Below are 10,452 nucleotides of genomic sequence, written 5' to 3' on the forward strand. Positions count from 1 at the left end.
GTGCTGCGGTTCTTGAGTTACGTTGTAAAGAGGGCTGAAACACCAACACTTTTGTAAAACGTACATAGCTCATTAACAACAATAAATTAAGCAAGTTTGCAAAGTATACGATTTGTAGAACTTTGCAAAACATCAAGGTGTTAACTTTCAATAATATATTGATCTAGATAATGAAAATCGATTTTTAGATTGCTTCGACCAACAATACCTCGTCTACCCTTAAACGCATGTAATTTATAATTTTCTAATATTAGGCCTAAGGCCTAATATACTCAATTCCATTTATTTTGTATTTATTTTTTCTTCTTGCACTATATTACCTGTATGTATTCTTTGATATAGTTATATTAAATTGTATAATGCAGATCCACTAACCGGTCATTTCTATCTTGTTACTAATTTATGTTCTTGAAGGACTATTTATATATTTTACTGCATATCTATATTGTATCTATCATTACCCTTACAAAATGTGTTTCATTTTAATCTACTAGATGCTATTACTGTATCTGGTATGCTTATTATTTTTATATTTATACAGTACTTAAACTTCATTTTCCTTATTTGTGACCTAAGTGACCATCCCAATTTGTTTACCTCCAGAAAATAAGATATTTTTTCTTGTTGGCCTTCTTTACTTCCCGTTTTTATATTTTACTGCATATCTATATATCTATATATCATTACCCTTACAATTGGGGTTTCATTTTGCTATTACTGTATCTGCTTATTATTTTTTATATTTATATTAGACCTATTACTTATACTTCCATTTTCCTTATTTGTGACTTAAGTGACCATCCCTATTTGTCAGATTGTTTTCCCTTCATTACTTGATAAGATCCAGACTCTGCCATTATATAGAGCTGGTCTATCTCTCTTGATAAACAATAGTTTTTCTTTCTTCTTATTCTGTTTTTCATTAGTAATAGAACCATGAATTTAGTGTAACCTCCTTGACCCTACCATTTGTTGCTTGATTAATATTGTTCCCCGCTAGTTATCCTTGTACTTATTGCCTACCATAATTACTAGCCTACTACTATTAGATCCTGTAATATTCATGTTTAGGCCTATGATTTTTTTTTTTTTTTTTGTCAAACTGAAGCGTCATTAATAGCTATAAACTCGAACTTGTGGGATATTGGTTTTACGTACTCTATCAACTCGCATTAACTCGAAACTGAATCTGATCGTGCATTTGTATAATAATTTTGATCCCACTGTACTTCGAAAGGTACCATAGGTCATACTACTTGCCCTCCGCCTTAATTACCATGACTGTGCTCATATTCATCGCATGTTTGAACTTAATCTATTTAACTGCATTGTTCATAATTATTCGATCACTGAAATGCCCACGCTGGCACTATTTAATGTTTTAAAACACACCTTATCTTATGCCTTACGCACTCATTTCTTGGCACTGCTTATAGCGGGGCTTATAGATGTTATATGTATAGGCCTATGCATGTAGGCTTACATTTAATAAAATTTCCAAGAGATAAGGGATACGTATAGTTGCGTAATCTTTTCGCTACATGTATTAAATTAATTAATCGCTGTCCTTCATATTGATCCTCGTTAGTGCTATTTCTGTTATTTATTATTATCATTATTATTTCATCGTATAATTAACATATTAATCATAACTTGCCTACTCAAGTACATTGTCCCTTCCATACCGCCGAAAGACAAAGATTCCACCATGATGACGCACCGTCCTGCACAATCACGATCTATGTTACAATCACACCCTGATTGTTTTGCTGTTGCCATTTTGTTTATCCTGTTGGTAGATTGCTATACATTGCCATAGAGCGAATGCAAGCATTAACATGTCACTGTTTTATATTGACATGCAGCTATTTAACCATAGATGCTTTAACCTTTTTTTCAGTAGACGTTGATCTCTCGATGATAAAACATGATGTGAGTCAAAACCCATTTGCATTTGCCAGCTACAATTATGCCAAGTGATTGGTTGTATCATAGCAACAACAAAACCCTTTAACAAAACCATTATGAATGCATTCAATAACCCTGCACCTGTTTTAACATAGGTGAACGCATATCTGAAATCACTGATGTGCATACCTCCAAGTGGATCAACGGCTTAATCCATATATATACACAAGGGTAAAAAAAACACCATTTATACGCCTGGCCAAAAATTTTCTCCCCATTGACAATTTGGTTTTAATTCGACTTCGCTTAATTAAACGCTATTCTCCAGGAATTGCCAGGCACCAGAGCGTTCATTAAAAAAAATAATGTTCACAGATATCCTGTGTGTTTTGATTTAGTATTAGATAATAGGCCTAACTGTCTTTACAATCTAGGCTAATTGTATCAGTTGTTCAATGTTGGTACAGACAACATTCTCCAAGAATTGTCAGAGACATACACTAGTTTCAAGCAGATGTCAACAGCCTTTAAGAGTGAATTTTGAGGCAAAATTGTCTTTTCCACAATTGTGAAAACCTGCTGGGGGTTTGCTATGGAACCACCGAGAATAAGAACGTACGGTTGAGATTCACCTTGGGTGTTGGCAACACAATGCTCCAAATCCGTGCTTTCCTGTAAAATGAAGAAAAAAAAGAAAAGAAAAACAAGTTATTGTTTTTGTGGAAGCAATTTTTATAACCATTGTCATTATTAGCATAGTGATTCACTATTGGAGCAGTGTAAATTGGATGCCTTACACTACTGTCACAGACCATAGCTTCAAGGAACCGAAGCACTATTAAACATGACGAAATCAAGACTTGTTTTCTTCGTATAGTTCGTGTGTCATGTGTGTGATGCATCGATAAGCTTACATGTGTACATCATGTGCGTGTGCAGATATACAACGGCAACGCATACTCCCGGCACCAAAAAAATATCGCTCTGCATTTAAAAAGAACATGACAAAACACAAGATACAAACAAAAATGCTGCTATATACTCACCTTCAAACTTCTCAATATATTTGGACAGCCCCCATCCCGGGGGGCACTCAACTTTGGAGGTGACGCGTATGTAGGGCTGTTAAGACCCCTTTTCAGCATCGCTGTCACCCAAAGACCCCATATTTTTTTACGAACACATGCTCGCTCCGCGCTCTGTCACCCGAAGACCCCCTATTTTCCATTTGATCTGTCACCCAAAGATCCTTAGGCACAAGTTCAATTTGAGCAGCAACTTTCATTTATCACTGATTTTGTTACTTATTTTGAAAAAATAAAGAAATTTGAAGCCATTTAGAACTAGAAATTCGATTTTCGAGGTTTTTGTGGCGCTGTTTTGGTTCTCACCCAAAGATTCCATTTAAAAAAAAGGTCATGTTCTCACCCAATGACCCCATATTTTTTACATTTTGCTCTCACCGAATGCCAAAAATCATGCTCTCACCCAATGACCCCGTATTTTTTACATGTTGCTCTCACCGAATGCCCCTTTGTGCGAAAGCGCCAGCCCTACACCTATATCCATTTCAAATTGAAGTGCCCCCCCCCCGGGGCCCCCATCGCTCGAGAATGTCTTCCACCGTGTCATCCGCCATCGTTTCGTTTTGCGCTGTTGCCACGAAAAACTACATAGTAGCCTAACTATACAAAGCACATGTACCGAGTTTACATAACTTTTCGGTATTTTTATTTTTACTTCAAAAATTGTAATTTTGAACATAACAATGTGTAAAAAACGCTGAACGTTTGCAAAATGTGAGGATTACATAACAAATGTGTAGTTTAAAATTTACACAGAAGTTATGTTCACTTTTTTTACCTAATATTATGTTATTTTTACCAAACAAGAGAATACATATTTTTTTTTACATATTGTTTTTTCTGTGTACGTAAGACACTTAAGTTACGTATAGTTTCTTAGGGTTTATAATGTTTAATACAAGTTCCAGGGTGAAAACATCATGAAAGGCTGTGAAAAATCTGTTTTGGCCCCTGAACATGTATTAAACATTATCAAACTATACGCAACTTTAGTGTATACATGTTGAGGGGCCAAGTGGACTTACGGTCTTCTTGCACTCAGGTCTTAAATTGAGTCTGATATTAAGACAAATATTGAAAAGTTTGCAAATGACAAAAACAGCTGATTTACTCCAGAACTGACAGATAAAAGCAGATGAGAACTTTAAAAAATTCGAGAATAATTAGTGAGACCAAGAATGTATCCATTATTTATTTTGAGAATGTGGTACTTCTGCTTCCTTCTGATGAATGTTCAAGGCACCATGTTTAAAAAGAAAAGAGTTAATCTTATCATGAAAGATGTTCTACTGGGCATATTACATGTTGATTATTATATTACTAGAGCGGTTACCGTACCATAGCTGAACCATGAAGCTTCTATTGTCACACCATATAACCATGGGACATGTGTCCTATCTATTGAAGATAACACACAGCAAAATATATATACATGGGGCATGTGTGCTATCTACTGAAGATAACACAAAGCAAATGTAGCCATAGGGAATGTGTGCTCTGAAGATAACACACAGCAAATGTAGCCGTAGGGCATGTGTGCTATCTACTGAAGATAACACACAGCAAATGTAGCCGTAGGGCATGTGTGCTATCTACTGAAGATAACACACAGCAAATGTAGCCGTAGGGCATGTGTGCTATCTACTGAAGATAATTCACAACAAATGTAGTTATTGGGCAGGTGTGCTATCTACTGAAGATAACACACAACAACAAAATTCATTTAACCATGGGGTATATTACATGTTACATGTCTTTAAAAATGCCAAGCCTTTGGAACATTTCAAATGTGTTAAGGGCTCTGCCACCCACCTTTGCACAGTATTTTTTGTTGGATTGTTGTATTTATTGTTGGACCTGAAAGCACATGACATTGAAGTCTTCTACATAAACTTTTTGAATCTAATGCCTTTCGTATTGAAGATAATACGTAAAGTTTCCTAAAGATTTAAAAAAGTTTAGGTCTTTTGGGAAACTTCGTGTATATCCCTGCGCGTAGCCAGCATAATCAGTCCGGGAGGCAAACGTCAGTATCGTCCCTATTTTTCCCACCCCTTCCCCTTCTCTTTCCCCCTCTCCTCCCCTTTCTCTTCTCTTTCTCCCTCCTCTCCTTCTCCTTCTTTCTCTCTTATCTCCCCTTCTTCTCGTCCCCATTTTCCAGCTTCTCCGTCCTCATTTTAGGTGTCCGGGCCGGGGGAAATCTGCTCCAATGCCCCCCCCTTCCAAAAACCTACGCTAGTGCCACTGCTTTATCATGTTTATGGCCTACTTATTTGAAGCTATTTGACTGTCTTTAATATAATTCTGTAAAATGGACAAATTGTGTGCAATTTAAATGTTTTTCTTTCGTATACGTGCAGAACCTTCAGTACTGGTCAAGTAAGCGACCTCGCTCCGTACGTCCATGACGTCACAGGATATCGATTTGAATAGTTTTAAAAACGGACGTTCAATCACGGCGTTTGACCTGGAAATTTCGGCCTCAAAGTTTGAATTAGTCTGATATTTAACCACACCACTCCACGCCATACATAAATTCTGCCAGTCACATTTCCCCAATATGAAATTTTTTTAAAGTAAAATTTTACTTTTAATTTTACTTCATTAAAGTTTGGCGGAGGCGGGGTTCGAACTCACGGCGGCGGACTGCTTTGGATACACTACGAACCCAGCGCCTTAGACCACTCGGCCACTTGGCTTCTTGGAATTCATTTGAAACTTATTGAAGATAATCGCAACTTCAACATAGGCCTACCACGTGACAAGCAAAGGCAGAAAACGTACCATATTTTGGAATTTTATTTGCCTAAAAACATTTATGTGTATTATTAGCGCTCAGTTATTGTTAACTGCGTGTTTTATAAAAAAAAAATCCAATAATAAACATGATAACTGTGCGTCTGTATGGACAATACATTATATCGATTTTGACACGTGCTTGTGTCTCAGTACATTTCCATGGTCAGTAAAATACTATAGAGATGTTTTTATCAAATAGATGTTTTTATCAAATACATAAAAAATCCATTTTAGACCCCAAATGTTTTTTCAGGAAATAAAATATTAGATTACCATAAAAACGAAACAGTAATCTTTTGCCGGGTCTAATGTAATATTCACATAGGATTTTCAACGTTTTTCTATCCTTATTCTTGCTCAATTAAAAAATATTTTGGCGTATATAAAATTGAAATAAAATTCTCTGCTTCTTAAACGACATCAAATGTGCCACAATTGGGTATCACGAATCGTTATATATGATGTGCAGTTAATATTCATATTTTCTTTTATACAGAGGATGCTTCAGTTTTGACAGGAAAAATATTTTCTTGAAAACCCTCTCACTCGGTTATTTTAAAAAGGTAACCACGCTTCCCTAGAATGTGCAATAAATTAGCATTAAAATTTTTCTTATTCTAACAGCAAGCGTTTCTAGAATGTATTTTGGCGAAATGTGGTGTAATATTTAACAGGATTTGAAATAATTGCTTAAGGCGAGTCAGAAGGGAGCATGACCTGGTGGTGTTTCCACTTAAATATTGAGACAAATACAATTGAAATACAAGGGGAATTGTATGGGTTCTATAAATATGGTCAAGGAGATCCCAAGGCTTGATATTTTCGCCCCTTGATTTTTCTCGGGAGGAGGAAATGTTCCTAAGCTTTCGTTTTGTGTGACCTAAACTTGAGAACCGCAAGACCTATGGAAACATAAATGCGATTATTTTTGCCATTTCCAATCAGATTAAGGGCTCGGATAGCCACCTTTTCACGTTTTTTGTGGGACCTGAGAACACATCAGACATATAAAATTGCATTTTGAATACGAGGAATGTCCTTCTGGTATCAAATAATTTTAATTTTTGAAATTGGCGATATAATACACATTTTATGGCAAATAATTACAAATTGAAATTTAACAGTCCTCGAAGTAAATTGTATAAATCTAATGATATGTACTTAAAGCGCATGTAGCTGGGATGAGAAGCCATCCATCATATGAAATTTTGACCTTTAGTATTGAAGATTTTTTTCTCCAAAGACATCAAAAAAATGGAGGTCTTTTCGGGAAAAAATTTCAATATGAAAGGTCGAAATTTTTAATTGATCATTGGCTTTACATCCCAGCTACATACACTTGAAGTATATATCATTTTATTTGAATAAATCCAAGCAAGATAGATAATCCACAGTAAAGTGCTCAAACAATAAGGGAGCTGAAATATATTTAGACTATGCCATAGTCGATTTTTGATAACTAAAACATGTTATTAATCATGATGAAAGCATTCAGTTGAACTCGAAATTATACTGATATTTATTACATCAAAATACTAGTATAAAATTGTTATGAAAAAGTTTATATAATTAGTGACAGTAAAAGTAAAGTATACGTAGGCTTATATTATTGAATGCAACATATCATAATGTCATAATTATATTGGCACTTCAATACTGAACAATTCTGATCTACCAGTTTATTAATCACGAAAGTCCGAGTTAAAAATCATTTGGGAAGCTAACAAACAGAGGGAGTACGGTGACTGAAAAGATCAGTTGTGAAAATCTATCAATTGTGCACAAATTAATTAAATCAGAGTTTTAAGCTTAAATGCAATATCCAGAGTATGCACAACGGGCAAGTGGACTACGGAGTAGTCTAGAATATATTTTAAAATCTGATGAGTGTTGGTCGGCCTTGGCTGGCCTTCACGAAACAACGTTGTAAATAATGCTTTAATAAACCACAAAGTCTATTTTAAATATATCATTAGATTTATAAAGTTTACTTCGAGGACTGTTAAATATTTTAAAAATATGATTTTAATAATTTGTAATAAAATTTGTATTATATCGCGAATTTCAAAAAATGTTAAATTATGTGATATCAGAAGGACATTCCTGGTATATTCAGAATGCAATTCGAAATGTCTGATGTGCTCTCAGGTCCCACAAAAATACTGTACAAACGTTGATATCCGATTCCTTAATATATTAATATTAAGAAATACACTGCAGTTTGTTTGTTTGTTTTTGATTTGTTTTGTTTTTGTTTTATAGTTAAATGAGTAAATTAAGAAATAGCAAAAAAATCTGCCCGGGGTGATTTTTTTCACAATTTGGGTTTGTTGCAAACCTGTGATGATATGTTTAAAATATTGTCTGATAGTTTCAGACCGGAATATAACTGACATCTTATATTTTTGAGACATTTGTCAAGGTAATTCCTACTCTCAACATTGCCAATAATATTTTTAAAGGCCGATATCTCAATTTCCAATTTCATAATACCAGAACTTACGAACTCAATATCTTCACTTATGAATGTTCGATTTCATTGGGGGAAATGGCGCTGTGGTGAGCAAAACATCTCTATATTTAAGATATGTAAAACACTCAAAATTGATAACCTGGCCAAATGTGTCACTTTTTGATATACCACGTCACAAATGGCTAAAACTGAAAAAAAATGACCCCTGCCATCCCATCCACCTTAACCATTGTTAGCAAGTGTTTTGGTTCGGTCAAATTTGGTGTCACAAAACTAGCTCCAGGATATGGTCAGTACTCTGGTCAGATATACGTAATGGTCCAAATTAATCCACCAATCAAATTACAACAGATTTGTGTTGCCAAACTTTAGCCGGAACTAAGAAAGTATTTAAACTCGGTGAGGAGGTGAACTTCTTTAATTCTTCAACTTTGTGTCATCAAGACCAGATCTTTGATTAAGGCATACTAAGTTTATTCTCATCGTATCGAGGTAAGTTTCCAATTTTGTGTTTCATGTGAGATGCATGCTTTAATTTGGATATCGGCCTTAAATTTGAATTTAAAATTAAGGCCAAATTAATTATCTTATAGTTTGCTCAAATTGGTACAAAAAAGTGTTGTGAGTTACTCCAAAAATGATTGATTTGAAACCAAAATCAGTGTGTTTTCGACTCGTTTCCTTTCAAAACATGTAAACTTAAATATATTACGCGGGGATAATTTAAAGAAGTTACGGCGCTTTTACTTAATGCATGTCTGAGGCTTGACATCTGCTTTAAGAAATTATCTTTTTTAGTGTTGTGCGCACACTTCTTCGAATGAAGCAATTCAAGCATATGGAGAGGCTTTCCCTTTCAGTGAAAAAGTAATACCCATCCGAGATATCTTGTAGTCCCTATTCTTACATTTGATAAAATTTCAATTTCATCTTCGACGTATTGAAAAACAATATTTATATGTTATTATGCTCCACAGTTTGAATATTTATATGCCTTTCTGAAGTATGGTTTTGGACTAAAATTTGCATAATTATTACAGACATCATCATTACCAGTTTTGCACCCAAACAAGCCAAACAAAGTTATTCAGGGGTGTCAACTCTCACGCATATCCACGATTTGGGGCACTTTCTCACGCAAAGATATAGTAAAATCTCACGCATTGTATTGAAATCTCACGCATGGACAAAATGGGTTTTTTTTAACATAGCGTTTTGTAAGGGTTGAATTATGTTATGTTATGTTGTGTTACGTTACATTGCCGTAAAATGGGGTAACTTCGGTCAATTTTCAGTTTTTAAAACAACTGCTTCCCCCCAAAAAAAAATATATATTTCTAATTAACTGTTATTTAGAACATTATGGTTCCCCGCTACACCTTGAAGTTGAAAAAGGTTTTTTTCATAATTATTTAAGGGTGCCCTAGAGATTAAAAATAGCCTGACCAAAGTTACCCCGCATTTGGGGCAACTTTGGTCAGAATATTACATTCCATGAAGAAAAAAAATATCTTCGCTGTATGGGCAATTTTTTTTTTGTGACATTTGATCCCCTGCAAAATTAACCAAACACAAATCCTTGGTCCCAAAGATCGATTTTAATTTTTTCTGAAAAAAATGTAAAAATGCTAATGTTTGGTTAAAATCCCAATTATTGATTGACCTGATTATTGACCTGATAGACTAATATTTCTTCCAAATATAATAACTATGATTATTTCTTAACAAATTGACACCAAATATGATCGCTTTAAAAAATTCCGACCGAAATTACCCCCGCTGAAGTTACCCCATTTTACGGTACATCACGTTACGTTAAGCGTTATATTATATCGTTATGAATATGGCAGACGGCCGAATCCGGATTCGGCTTTTGGTAAATTCATTTTACACATGCATTACATTTGAATTCGAGAACAAGGGATCAATGCTATACCTATAGAGGGCAGCATATCGATTTTTTAACGGTTGCCGTCGGTGACCGTACTGTGATGCACCGTCAACTAACCCTGTATGCCGCCCTCTTTTGATTACTTATTATGCTGTTATCATCTGGTCTCCGTTAAAAAATTGATATGCTGCCCTCTATCATGTACAGCATTGATCCCTTGTTCTCTAATTCAAATGTAATGCATTCGTAAAATAAATTTACCAAAAGACGAATCTGGATTCGGCCGTCTGCCGTAT

Source organism: Amphiura filiformis, chromosome 20 (genome assembly GCF_039555335.1).
Source record: "Amphiura filiformis chromosome 20, Afil_fr2py, whole genome shotgun sequence".
Lineage (NCBI taxonomy): Eukaryota > Metazoa > Echinodermata > Ophiuroidea > Amphilepidida > Amphiuridae > Amphiura > Amphiura filiformis.